The sequence below is a fragment of the Oryctolagus cuniculus genome, chromosome 9, assembly GCF_964237555.1.
Source record: "Oryctolagus cuniculus chromosome 9, mOryCun1.1, whole genome shotgun sequence".
Lineage (NCBI taxonomy): Eukaryota > Metazoa > Chordata > Mammalia > Lagomorpha > Leporidae > Oryctolagus > Oryctolagus cuniculus.
The window spans coordinates 55,044,198-55,057,911 of NC_091440.1; positions in this window are offsets into that span (position 1 = coordinate 55,044,198).

Sequence of the window (13,714 nt, forward strand, 5' to 3'; positions counted from 1 at the left end):
AAGGAGACATGACTTGAATTAGGGTTTGAAGTAGAGGTTTATCAACTATGTACACCAGATTTATAAGATTTAAAGACCTATACCCAGAAAAGAAGAAGGATTCAGATTTTAAAAGAAGCATAAATCATAGCATAGTGAGAAAACTACCATTAGTTTAGTGTGGAAATACTACAAGATGAGAAGAAAAAAAGAAAAAAATGAAAAATTTTGAGTCTACATTATGAAAGAATGCTTCTCATTTATTCAAAAACAATTAAGAAAAATGGAAAGTTTTGAAGCAGAAAAGTGATAATTAAATCCAAAGTTTTCCAGTGAAAATTATGTCAGCAATATAGTAGTTGGATTGGGACAATGAAATCACAGGGAACCATAAGATGCTTATGTTGATATTATTAGCAAGAAAAAAAGGATTTGTAAAGTGAGCTGAGAGAAGACTTCTGTAAAAGATGTTTTAGACAAAAAAACATACGTAACTTATAATTTTAAATGGATATATTTGAAATTATTTTTCCTTTGGCAAATGAATAACTGTTAATACTCAAGATAGGCAAAATAAGACCAGGAGTAGAGTTGAGGCAAATATACGGATGAGATTGGCTATTTTGAATTTGAGATCATTTGCAAGCAATTCATGTAGAAATGTATTCATCTCTAGTTATTTTCTGCTTAAATTAATTCATTGAAGATTGGAAGCTGATAAAGGCTGGATATAAACTTCTGGATGCTGTGAATATAGATAATAGAGCAAGGAAAAAAATAAAATTGCTAATAACAGACGTATGCAAAATTTAAAACTTTTGGGATTTGGCAGGTGAAAAAGTGTGTGTGTGTTGGGGCTGGGAGAGGATTAATTAGAGATCTGAGAAAGAAGTAAAACAGGGACATTGTTCCAAATGCCAGGAAAAGAGAAAAATTGAGTACAAAATGGCCCTTTGCCCGTTTGTGAGAACACTTTAAGGTGTCATTCAAACACACAAACCTCACATTCTAGTTATGTCTCCTTTAAATTTTCCACCTCCTAAATTTACATATTTGAGGAAAATATCTTATTGTGCAACATGCCTTACTTATGCAACATAACTGCTGAAAATACTGTCAGATTTTCAAATCATACCATATATATGACTTCCACTTTTAAACACTTATTTCAAAGAGGTTTCAGAAGTCAAGACAATGACTTCATTTATTCCATGTCAGCAACCAGGCATAGTAGAAAAGAGTTGCATATTCTTACAAATGTTCCACACTCCTGCCTGGCACTTCTTTCACTACCACCTGCTCCATCTGTGCGTGCCAATGCCTCTCTCTTTATGAGGAGTAGAATAAAATGTAATGTGAACTGCTGGTAACTTCTAACACTCGTATAGAATGTGTAACATAATACAGTTGTATATATTTATGGTCCATTTATAGAATAATGTAGAATTAAAATAATTTGGGTGGACTTTATTACAACTGATTTGTTTATCTCAAGATCGTCATTTTAAATGGGAAACCACAAAAAAAGCTTTCAGAGTAGTCAGAAAAAAAAGCAATGATGCTTTTATATCCAGAACACATTTGTCCCAGAGAGAATATAGACGTTATTTCATCATTCAGCTTTATTTACTTGTAGTTTATTTTCTTGAGACATATATTGGCTTAATTTGAACAGATGGATTAATGTTCTAGATACGGCATTTATCCACAAGCCATTTGTATTTAGTTTCTTTTTAGAGCTATTCACCATATCCCACCATTGATCCATACTCAAAATTGCCCATTCAAATCAGTGATGCATTCTGAATATAAATATATGGCACAATGCAGGAACCACAAACATTGATATGGGATTTACAAAAATATCCCATTTTGGTCAACTTATGTACTTTAGAAGACTAGCTATTTTTGTAATGCTAATTGGAAACAAATAGCAAGCTAACTAACAAGTATCATGGTAGGTATTCAGTAGATATTCAATAATTTTTCTCCATTTTTCAAATGAAAAATGACAAGAAAATGTGAATTAGTGATTATTTTCTCACTGTTCTCTTATACTTAATTTTTGTAAGGGAATTCAGAGGTGAGCAATGATTAAGAGAAAAATTTTCTATTTCAACATGCCTTAAAATATTAGATAACTTTATGTAAATATACAAAATAAATCACAGTTTGCAAACTATCACTGCATAGTGTAGGCAGTCACCTACAAGCCTAATTCTAAAACATATCAGATGTGGTTAAATCATATAAAAACCTCTGAGTAGTAATAAATAAAGGTAGTAATCTGACTGTACCATAGTTTTTTATGGTAAGAAGTGTTTTAGATTTATCTCATTCTCTTTTCCTTCTCAACCTCTCCTCCATCAAAAACTTGAAGTCCAATATATGTGTACCTTTATTTGTAATACGTAGATTGAAACAACTGTCATAAAATACATATAACAAAGACTTCATTCTTTTCATTTGTCCTGAAGTATATATATGATCCATGTTATACATACTGTATATGTCATTGAATAAACATTTATATTCCTTTTTAGACTTTCTTTGATAGAGATTTTAGAGGTATAGAGAGATAGAGATAGAGATAGAGAGAGAGAGAGGGAGGGAGGGAGGGAGGGAGGGAGGGAGAGAGAGATGAGAGAAAGGACAATCTTTTATCAGCAGATTTAATCTTCAAACATATAAGGGCTAGGGCTGGTCAGGGCTGAAGCTAGGGAACAAGAACTCAGTCTAGGTCTCCCACATGGCAACAAGGACCCATAATGGTGGGTCACGACCACAGCTTCCCAGGGTGTGCATTAGTGAGAAACTGGAATGAACAGCCAGAGACAGGTATCAAACCTAGGTTCTCTGATGTGGGACATCATGTTTTAACTGGCGTCTTAATCACAAGCAAAACATTCATTCCCATGAAACCATTTCTTGATCTTCACATATTTCTAGTAGGTCTTCATAGTACTTCTTTTAAAAAATTCTCATTCATGGAATAATAAATGACACAGTGTACAGTGAACAGTGCATTTAAACATTTATATTACAATTGAAATTTGGCATTTTCTTATGGCCAATGGTGACTATAAATTTATAGCTCTTAAAAAAAAAAACTGGTAGTGAGCTAACGTGAACACATAATCATATTGAAATAATCCAGTTTATATTACAAAAATTAGATAGATGCATATATGCGAGATGACCTTCCATAAGTACTATGCATATCAATCAGATTTTTTATAGATTTGGATATTTGACTATTTAAAATGGTGCTTTCAGAGTGGGTTTTGAGTATTGATTTATATTGTTTGAATATACTTATATAATTGTCAAAAATAATTAATTAGTAAGAAATTAATAGTCATAATTTAAATTGGGAAGTCAAATCTGTATGTTCAACTAATTAAAAAGCTCTGAGGAGGTTCATAAGAACAACTGAATGAGACCGGCGCCATGGATCAATAGGCTAATCCTCCGCCTTGCGTCGCCGGCACACAGGGTTCTAGTCCTGGTCAGGGCACCGGATTCTGTCCCTGTTGCCCCTCTTCCAGGCCAGCTCTCTGCTATGGCCCGGGAGTGCAAACCAATGTTTTTTTTTTTTTAATTAATTAATTTATTTTTTAAAGAATGCACAGGGGACATGGAATTCTTTTTTCTTTCTGGAATGCACATAGAGAATCTTGTATCCACTGGTTCACTCCTCAAACAGCTGCAATGACCAGGGCTGAACCAGGCCAAAGCCAGGAGCCAGGGGCTTCTTATGTATCCATCATATGGGTACAGGAGTGCAAGCACCTGGGCCATCCTCTGTTGCCTTCCCAGGCACATCAGCAGGGAGCTTGTTAGGAAGTGGAGCAGCTGAGACTCCAACCAGTGCCCATATGGGTTGCCAGCATTGTGCCACAGCACCAGCCCCTAAAACAATGATTTAAAATTTTATACTACTATAGCTTTAATGATCTGTGATTATTTTAAAATTTACTATGTATGGGTGAAAAAAGCTGCCTAGTGATTTTTATTTTTGAAACAAAAGAAATTTGAGTGCTAAAAAGTTAAAATAAAACAGAAGTATGTTTTTAATAATATTAGCTGAATAAAGTGACAAATGCAGATTTTTTTAAACTGAAGGAAGTGGGGGGGATCTTCAGCCTACTCAGTAAAGCTGAAGAATACCACCTAAATGGAAATTTTTATTAGACATAGCAATATAGAAAAACCACTATAGTATGATTTTTAAAAAAAAGGGATACATCCTGAAATGTCACACCATACAGTGTAACTGAGACAGTAGTTGAGAAATTTTGAGATGGAATTCAAATAAAATATACTATGTATATTTGAGATAATCATCTAAATGGCCTATTGTCACTGCATTCAGAAACATAAGCTCTTCTTCCTGTCAATTTCACTGCATGCTATAGATACTTTACAACCTCCATGTAGTGTACTGTGAACAATCCTTCAGTCCTTCAAAATGCAGTTATCATTACCAACAAAGGTGTGAAATGCTCTATACAGGAAAACCAGATACAGTGGATCAATATGGACTCTGGCAATATAAATCCTCAGGCGTATGAGAAACGGCATGGCAATGCAGCTTTGGTGTTTGATATTGTGCTACAAAAGCCTCTTTATAAAAGCTGCAAAAATCACAATGATTTGGTAAAAATCTCAGCAGATGTTTCACAACTGAATAGGAACTGAGAGAGTCTCATGATGATCCCATAACATGATTAATTCCTATATAACATGTCTCTTAGCCTGTTCTCCCCAATTTTCTCTAACTATTGGCTAAGATTATACATCATCAACTGTGACATAATTAAACATGGAAAACTGGATGACTACAAATCTACATACCATCCCAAATCATCCTCAGTAATTCTAACTTCTTTAACACCCCACCCCACAAAGTATAGATCTTCATGTGTTTTTCCATTCCAGCATGTAAAGAGCTTAAAGGTTGTTATTCCTGTTAGAGCTGCCACCTGCCTTTACCTGCCCAGCTCTCCTCCCAGGCCAGCTAGGTAATGGAAGTCAACAGGGTGCCTTCCCGAAGGAAGTTCACACTTCCCTTAGGATGTACCCTATGAAGAGATAGATAGGTCTGGCCCTCTTAATTTACAAGGCTTTAAAGCCCACCAGATTATTATCAAGCCCCTTCTGTCAGTTTCTATTTGTCTCTCAATCGGAGAACTTATTTGTGGCTTAGACAGCACCTTTCTTGGGTCCTCTAATAATGATTCTGTCCTTTGTATCTAGCCCACTTGGGCCTCATTCCTTTGTAATCATAGCCTCTACTCTAACATCAATGGCTCTACTCCCAACCTGTGTGTGCTGATGGTCCTCTCCCACACTTAATGTTGTATGATTGTTCAAAATTTCTCTACAGACAAACCCCTCTACTCACAAAAGATGAGTGGCTTTTTTCCAAGTCTTGGCTGGAATCAGCTTTAAGCCACATCCATCAAACTGTCCCCATAAGGGTTCAGAGACCCCCCCCTCCATTCCCTCTCCTCTATAAAATCCTCTCATTATTTGGTTAATGCTACTCTTAGGATCATTGGTTACTAGTCTCACCCTGTCTCTTATACTACAGTGTCTGTTTAAGTGTTTACAGGAGGTGATAATGGAATGAACCAAGGCTTCAGCAACCCAGCGGTCAACCAAATGCTACTACAGGGATATATTCGGCTCCCTACCCAGGAGACAGCAGCTTGAGACATCGCCATGCCAGCGAAGAGTACCTCGTCGCCCCATGTCAGCAGGAAGTAGCTCTAAAGACAGATCATCATCCCTCTACCCCTCTTGGACTTTTGGGACTAATGTAATCCCATACAACTCCTGCTTTATAAAAAACAAAAGGGGGGGATGTTAAGAAACTGGCGCAGTTTTAGCCAGGTGGCTGCATGGCCCAGCTACCTGAGCCAGGCTCCACCCCCATCCTAATGGGATTCGCTGCTCCTGCTTCCCTGCCCACCCTCGGGCGAAGTTTTAAAAGGGCCTGTTCCTGAACATGTGTTCTATTGGCTCTTCCCTCCTGCCCTCTCGGTTCTTCTCTCTTGGCTCCTCTCCTGCTCTCTGCTCTCCTCTCCTCCTCTCTTCTCTGCTCTTTCTTCTCTCCTCACTAGCTCCTCTCCTCTGGCTCTCTCTCTTATACTTTCTTTCTCTTTCCCTTCGCCGCCCCTTCACTCTGGTCTGTTGGGTGTTCCCCAATAAACCCTTTCACTTAAAAAAAAAAAATAGGTTGCTATTCCAAATAAAAACTAATCAAACTCAAAACTTAATTCGTAATAATGTGAGGCCACAGAACAGATTGCTGCACCCAATATTGGAGGGATAGACAGGGCAAATACAGAGAATCTCAATTTGCTGGAACAAAAATAAGGCACATTAACCTCCATGGAAAGCAAATCAGGCAAGGGTATCTAAAAAGTCAATCACAAATTGCTGGGGCTTTGACTTTGAAGATGTAACAATAGGAGAGAGAGGAGGAAGAGGGTGGGAGCGTGGGCAGGAGGGAGGGTAGGGTGGAAAGTATCACTAAGTTCCTGATTCCATATATATGAAATACATGGAATTTGTATACCTTAAATAAGATTTTTAAAATCAGAGAAAAAAAGATAAAATTGAAAAGAATACTTGAGAATGGTGGGGAAGTTTAAAGAAAATAAATGAGGCCAGCGCTGTGGCTCACTAGGCTAATCCTCCGCCTTGCGGCGCCAGCACACCGGGTTCTAGTCCTGGTTGGGGCACCGGATTCTGTCCCAGTTGCCCCTCTTCCAGGCCAGCTCTCTGCTGTGGCCAGGGAGTGCAGTGGAGGATGGCCCAGGTGCTTGGGCCCTGCACCCCATGGGAGACCAGGAAAAGCACCTGGCTCCTGCCATCAGATCAGCGCGGTGCCCCGGGTGCAGCCCGCCGGCCGCGGCGGCCATTGAAGGGTGAACCAACGGCAAAGGAAGACCTTTCTCTCTGTCTCTCTCTCTCACTGTCCACTCTGCCTGCAAACAAACAAACAAATAAAAACCAGATGAACCTACTATTATAGTTGGCAATTTTAACATTTCTCTCTATCATAAATGAACAAATTCCATAGGTATAAAATCAGTATGTATATTGTTGCACTCAACAACACCATCAGTCAACTAAATATAATTGATATATATAGACTACTTATCCAAAAGCAGCAGATTATATATATTTCTCAAGATCACATGGAACAGTCCCAAGACAGAGTATACTTTAACAAATTTAAAAGAATAGAAATGATACAATATCTGATTTCAGGCCACAATGGAATTAAAGTAGAAATCAATAACTGAAAGATTTCTAGAAAATCCCCAGATAGTAGACAGTAAGTGGAAGACTTCTGAAACACAAGTCAGGGCCAGGCATTGTACCTCAGTGACTTAAACCACGGCTTAAGACACAAGCATATATCAGAGTGCCTGCACTGAGTGCCACTACTGTGTACCCTTCTGATCCAGATTCTTACTGATGTGCTGGGAGACAACAGAAGATGGCCCTGATGCTTAAGTTCCTGCCACCTATGTGGGAGACCCCGATAGAGTTCCTGGCTCCTGGCTTTGCCTTGGCTCAGCTCCAGCTATTATTTGCATTTGGGAAATGAACTAGCAGATGGAATAAGAAAGTAAAATCATAGCACCTTATTAACTAATGGATACAGTAAATCAACTGTATTAAAGATAGTACATTTGGGGTATCTAGTGGTATGAAATTATCATATAATAATGTAACATTCTAAATATCTATTTATATGAAACTATACTAGATCATCCTAATCTTTGAAGTTAATTTGGCATTTTACTGTAAATATAGCTTTTTATTTATCTAAACATTATACTATTTTCTTAAGTTGCTCTGTGAAAGATTTTGAGTATACACAAACACTTGTATACTATTATTTTATGGAATCTTCAAAAATTACCATAGGTATTTACTACAAATCATTAGAATATGGAAGCCCCAGAAGTTCTAGAAATTTTCATCTTCCTATCTGGGCTGCTGCTTCCTATGAGAACACAGAAAATGCATTTCTTAGAGCTGAAATGGAATCCAGGATTCCATTTCAAAGCTGAATACTGGCATTTTAATTTGTCAGGGAAGTAGACTTGCATAATTCTAGCCAAATTATTTCATGGTTGGTTAATTATATAGTACTTAGCATTTTTGCATTTGGCTATCTTGGTCTGTGGTAATTACCACACTAACGATGGACACAATCTATTCTTTGATGCACAGCATCTCTTTGAAAACTTACATTATGAGTTCCATGTAAAACAGAGCCTGTATCAAAAGAACACGCTTTATGTTATACTCACTATGATTCTAAAATAGGATAGGTTAGATTTAATTTTTTTCAAATATCTGATGAAGGTTTTGACAAAAGAAAACGTCTACATTTTTCTCTCATTTGAAAATCAATATTAAACCATATTTTCCAGATAAATGTGAATTTTTTAGATACTGAAGTATGGGAAAATAAAGAGGAAAATTAACGAAATATTAACATTTACACTTTTATATTAAATCTGGAGGAATGCCAATTAAGTTTATTGCATCAATCAAACACTGAAATTCTAACATTTATTACTTTTGATTAATGAGCAATATTATCAGGTAACATTATTAGGTACTTCCTTTACCTTTCTGGGGAAGGCTTGGTCTGACTTCATCAAATATAAGGCATCCATGTAGAATTTATTTTATATATATATGTATATATATATATACACATATATATAATCTTTAAATGTAAGCTATGTTATCAGTCTTATTAGCCTGAGGTAAATTACTTCTGGTAGTTGTCAGTTACTTTACAATGTTCATTGACATTAAATTTACCAAAGAAGCAAAGCTTGTAGCCTAACATACAAATACTGACTATCTGTACACAGACATACACATAACACACACTGCAAAGCTGAATATTAATGCTACTTATTCAAACCAATAATAACAGTAAATGATTACAAAATATTATTTTAGATCTATTAATAAGAATTTTTATCTCTATAGCTTATTTATATTGTTATTTCTTCATATAATATACTGATGTTTGTTGTGTATATATTAAAGAAAACTAGTTAAATGAATCTTCTTGTTCAAATTTGTATCAGTATATATATTAAACCTTATTGATTTTAAAGATGTCAAGCAGAATCCGGCTCTGTGTCACAGCAGGGTAAGTGGCTGCTTGGGACACCTCCATCTCATACCAGAGTAACCGGTCTGAGTCCTAGCAATCCCATGCTTCTGATCCAGCCTTCTGCCAGTGTGTTTGGTAGGCAGCATAAGATGGCCCAAGTAGTTAGGTTTCTTCTGCTGCTTGTGTGGACAACCTGATTTTAGTTGCTAGCTACCAGCTTTGGCTTGGCCTAGCCTCAGCTGTTTCAGGCATTTGGGGAGTGAGCAAGCACATGGATGATCTCTCTCTCTCTCTATCTCTCTCTCTCTGTCATTCTGCCTTTCAAATAAATAATAAATATTTTTAAAGCCAAAACCCCTCACCCTGGCATTCAAGGCTCTCCAGAATCTTTGTTTTTTTTTTTAAAAAAAGATTTATTTATTTATTTGAAAGTCAGAGTTACACAGAGAGAAAAGGAGAGGCAGAGAGGGAGAGAGACAGAGACAGAGAGAGACAGAGACAGAAAGAGTTCCATCTTCTGGTTCACTCCCCAGTTGGCTGCAACAACTGAATCTATGCTGATCCGAAGCCAGGAGCCAGGTCTCCCAAGCAAGTACAGGGGCCCAGGCACTTGGACCATCTTCTACTGCTTTTCCAGGCCATAGCAGAGAGCTGGATTGAAAGTGGAGCTGAATTGGAAGTGGAACAGCCAGTACTCGAATCAGCACCCATATGGGATGCTGACACTACAGGCAGGGGCTTTACCCACTATGCTACAGTGCTGGCCCCATAAATAAATTTCTTAAAATATGTCAAACAAATGTATATACAAAAGACTGAACAAAATCCTAATGTTCTGACTGTGAAATAAAATAATGATAATAATTTAGAGTTTATTGTTTTGTTTCTAGCATCATGAAAATTCCTGGTGAATTCTAGACTATGAGCACATGATCTTGAATTCTATACCAGCTCAGACACTCAAATCAAATTCTTCAATAACTAAAGTCAGGAATATTATTAAGATATTTGTAGCTTGTTACAGATGGCAATAAAAAATTGCTCGCAATTACTAAATTGAAAAAAATTCACCTTGTAAAATACACAAAAATGCCATGCACAGAAAAGAAATTCCACAAATCTAAACACTCCAAGAAAAGACTCCTAAACTCAGGAGTTAATGATTTTAGTGAGAAAGAGACAGCAATTTTTTTTTTTTTTTTATTTTTGGACTGGCTCACTAATCCTAGCAATGAGTGTCAGCTGACTTGCACTGAAGTCCAACAGCAGTAACAGCATCTGTGGAGTGGAATGATGAGATGTATTAGTGCACGCAGTCTTCTTAGCTCTGTCTCTTGATTGACATGAGAGATTTCAGGAGCTGTTTAAAAGAGAGGAGTAGACACTGGGAAATTAATAAAAAATGTCTACGAGAAGAAATTCTCTCTCTTTTTTTTTTTTTTTCAATGGCTGCCGCGGCCGGCACGCTGCGGCCGGCGCACCGCGCTGATCCGATGGCAGGAGCCAGGAGCCAGGTGCTTTTCCTGGTCTCCCATGCGGGTGCAGGGCCCAAGCACCTGGGCCATCCTCCACTGCGCTCCCTGGCCACAGCAGAGGGCTGGCCTGGAAGAGGGGCAACCGGGACAGAATCCGGCGCCCCGACCGGGACTAGAACCCGGTGTGCCGGCGCCGCTAGGCGGAGGATTAGCCTAGTGAGCCACGGCGCCGGCCTACGAGAAGAAATTCTAACTGTAATTACTTCTTCATCAGTCACATTAAGCTGGATTGTGTTATTTTAACTACAGGAATAATCCCACAATCTCAGCAGCCTGAAAAGAGCAAAGGCTTGTTTCTGCTTTCCACTGCATGGCCTCAGAAGTGAGCACGTCTTTTTCAATATAACCTTATTCCTTTGGGGTCAGTGCTGTGGTGCAGCAGGTTAACACCCTGGCCTGAAGCGCCAGCATCCCATATGGACACTGGTTCTAGTCCCGGATGCTCCTCTTCCCATCCAACTCTCTGCGATGGCCTGGGAAAGCAGTAGAAGATGGCCCAAGTCCTTGGGCCCCTGCATCCGCATGGGAGACATGAAAGAAACTCCTGGCTCCTGGCTTCTGATCGGCTCAGCTCTGGCCATTGCAGCCATCTGGGGAGCGAACCATTGGATGGAAGACCTCTCTCTCTCTCTCTCTCTCTCTGCCTCTCTTCACTCTGTATAACTCTGACTTTCAAATAAATAAACAAATCTTTGAAAAAAATACTCCTGGTTAGGAATCCATTCTGCAACATTGCCAGTTGCACAATAGGCACTTAAAATGACTAGATGGCAGGATAACACATCACATCCACTAACAAGTGATAGACCAAACCAGGTTTGAAGAGTTGGAGTTATAAAAACCTCCTCAAGTGTTAAGTCACCATGTATTGGAACAAAGCAATCACATAGGAATTTTATGCTAGTTATTGTACTTGTTCTTTTTTTGTTCCTACAAATAAAATACCTAAGAGAATGTAAAGCACAGAGGAAAGGGCATATTTTAACTTAAAATTTGGAAAATTCACAGTTCAGGATCCATTAGTCTGACCAAAGAGGATGAGGAATGAAGGAATGCCTGTTGAGGGAAGATGACACAGTCATCCAGAAAGTGGGAGACATAGGGAACACATTCTTCTCCTACCCTCTTTATAATGTCACCATGATTCAATCATGGAGTCTATGCTAGCAGCCCAATCACTTACCATGAACCCACTCTTACATACCATAAATATATTAAACTCCACATACAATAACCACTGATCTATGAACTCTTAAGATACTGGAGTTTAAATGTCAAGGTGAGTTTAGGGAGCCAGTTTTGTCCAAGCAGTGATGATTATCCCATTTTTAATTCTTATACATTTCTAAAAAGGATCTTATTTTAAAATTTTCCACGTTAACAAAAAATCTCAGAAGCATTAAATAATTTGTGAGAAATATTAGTGTGCAAGAAACAGTACTTTGCAACACTAAAACCCACACTCCTCCACTGATTACACTGGTACTTTACAATCTAATTTAAGGTTACACTTGAAAAAATAAAAATACTAAAGCAATATTAAAATTAAGCTTCCTAAAAATATTTCAGTAAATTTGAGATCATAACTTAAGTTAATAAGTTAGGAACGAAATTCAGTGTACAAATATTTTAATATAAATGCTTTTTAAAATTTCACTCATAAACTATCTTGTATCGTCTTAGCTTAATAAATTAAGGACAAAACTTTCACAACCATATTTAATAAAGAATTTAAAACCTCACTGATAATAATGTATGTTTGGCAGAAATTTTAAGAAATCCTCTCTTCACTTTTGAGCATTAAATTCAATTGCTATAAAAGGAAGATTTGGAGCAAGCTTTTTGTCTATTTCTCCACAATTGTCCTGAGTGATCATTTTGCCGATTAAATCAAAATGGTTTGCAATATAGTTTTTTATTCCAATTTTAATTAATTATTTAGAGATTTATTTATTGATTTGAAAGTCAGAGTTACAGAGAGTGAGAGAGAGAGAGAGAGGTCGTTCATCTGCTGGTTCACTCCCCAGAAGGCCGCAATGGCCTTAGCTGCACCGATCCGAAACCAGGAGCCAGGAGCACCTTTCAGGTCTCCCACATGGGTGTAGGGACCCACGGACTTGGGCCACCTTCTGCTGCTTTCCCAGGCCATAGCAGAGAGCTGGATCATAAGTGGAGCAGCTGGGATTTCAATTGGCACCCATATAGGATGCAAGCTGGGGCTTTACCCACTATGCCACAGCACCAGCCCCTTTAATTCATTTTTAACAGATTCAGTATTATTTGTAGATACAAGTCTGAAAATATAATAATATTCCCTTCCTTCCTCCCACTGTCCTACCTTCTGTCCTTCTACTTTTTTTTTTATTTTTGAGGTAATATGTTTTAAATGTGCATTGCAGTAAGAAGGCTGGGTTCAATCTGGTCTCATTAAAATGGATAACTCTACACCCAAAATATATTTAAAAAAAAAAAACAGATCCATCTATTTTTCATGGTACTGTTAAATTTTGGATGATGTTTTCTGAGCATAGGTGACCAACAAACCTCACCAAGACATAGAAAGAGAGAGAAAGATCAAAAGAAAGGATAATCCAGTCATGCAGTTTATCCTGTCCTATACCTGGTACTTGGTTTATAAGAGGGAGATTGCTGTACTTGAAAAAGGTGAGATCAGGCAGTTTAACAGAAAAAGCATGATCCTGTACTTGGCCAAAATTTTAATCTGTCTCTCTTACTTTTAACATTGAAGTGAATCATTCTCTCCAAGCTTCTACTTCTTTATTGGTAGAATGAATATAATGCAAGACTAACTCCATTGCAATGATGATTAAATTCAACTTCCTGGACTCAGTTTAAAAATATCTGGCCTGTAGTTCATGTTTAAATACCATCTATATTACTATGATAGTTATTCATATTATAAATAGACTTACAGTTATAAAAGATCAATGAATATGAACTAGAAATGTGTAAGATTAGACAAACATGAAATGGAAGAAAGAGAAATCTACTCATTTTTATGAATGGAGATTTA